This window comes from Lactuca sativa, chromosome 1 (genome assembly GCF_002870075.4).
Source record: "Lactuca sativa cultivar Salinas chromosome 1, Lsat_Salinas_v11, whole genome shotgun sequence".
In the NCBI taxonomy this organism is placed as follows: Eukaryota; Viridiplantae; Streptophyta; class Magnoliopsida; order Asterales; family Asteraceae; genus Lactuca; species Lactuca sativa.
The window spans coordinates 231,052,834-231,054,455 of NC_056623.2; positions in this window are offsets into that span (position 1 = coordinate 231,052,834).

Here is a 1,622-nt window from a genome sequence, read left to right on the forward strand (position 1 = left end):
GGATAACATTTTTGCGTACCGGAGTTTTGGAAGAGTATTAATTTCTCCTTTTGTATTTGCATGTTAGTGTCAATAATTCCTAAGTGTATTATTGTGATCGGTTATAGCTCTACACAGTATTATTTTATCTATTTAATATAAAATGGTGTAGATTAAGTTGAGGATAAGAGTTTTAACAAAGTTCATGTTTGTTAACACTTGAGACTATCATTTATATTTCGATTCTCAATTAATCAACAAAATTATATTTAGCTTGATTGTTAGTACATTTAATTATGCATTACGTATCATCATTGATCGTTCTCTCATAATGTGGTATCATAATAGAATTATTTTATATCTAATTAGAATTTGATCTTATCGTTCAAATTTCCTTTATATTCAAAATTCTCATTCGTATTTTTGTCAATGGTAAATTTTAACAAGGAAAGCATGCGTAGTTACACAAACATCTCCAGATCTAGTACACAAGCTCTAGTGCTCTTTCTAGAATAATAAGATCAATATATTGAACACATAGAAGATTATCTTAACAGTTTATATGAATATGTATGGCATTTAAATTTATGAGGGCCTTATGATCCCAACATGCAGAGTCTATTGTTGTTCTGGGCGCATAAGTGTCATATGAGTTTTGATATTGCCATCATTGCAATCATGGGATTAATTGGTTAGTTGCAACTTATCAATAAGTCGGGTTTACAGTTAAGGACCCCAATCTTGATATCTGATTCTAGTTTGTAATAAGTTGAACCGCTATTGTTCCGTTTGGCTATCTCTATGGTGTGTTGCGGGGTTTTTGTACCAAGGGGTTACTTCAATAATGGAAGCGGGAGATGACATGAACATAGAGAGGTCAGGATGTAATAGGTGATTAATAGGAAAATGATGGTCTAACCGAGCTCAAGACGTGAGAAGCACTGCAACCCAAGCCCATGATCTTGTAGGGTTTCCTTCATATTTAAACCTCATAAACTTCATATTAGTGTTCATTTATAGCCTCCTTCGTCCTAAAGATAGAAAAACCCTAACCCGAGCCTCTCCTTGTGATTTTTGAGATTTTGGTGCCATTTTGGGGGCTTGAAGCAGAAGTAATCACCTTTGGAGAATAGATCCAAATTGGAAGCTTCATTTGCATCTTTTAGCAACCCTTCTAGACCATTGTGAGTAACCAAGATTCAAGCTTTATGATTCCTTGTTGATAGATCTAAGGTTTTATGCATGATTATCCATGGTTAAATGAGTTAGAGTGGTTGGACTCCATAAAGTTAGCAACTTTATGGGTTCTTTGAGTCCCTTGGTGTTTATATGTGGTGGATTTGAGGTTTGGGTAATGTTTAAGCTCATGCTTGAGTTTTGACCTCATTTTTCTTCAGAATTCCCTATTTTGAGCTCAAGTCTTGCATTGGACATAAATTACCTTAAATCATCTATTTTTATGGTCTTTGGGGTGTTAGGAAGCCTTCTGGAGAAGATGGATTAGTGGCTTAACGAATTAAGGAGTTTATTTATCAAAATGTCATTCAGACTAATCTCACGACATGAGACTATGTCTATCACATCATGAGGATCATGGAGTCCCGATTATTTTGCCCTTTAGTCTCTCACAATGTGAGCGATAG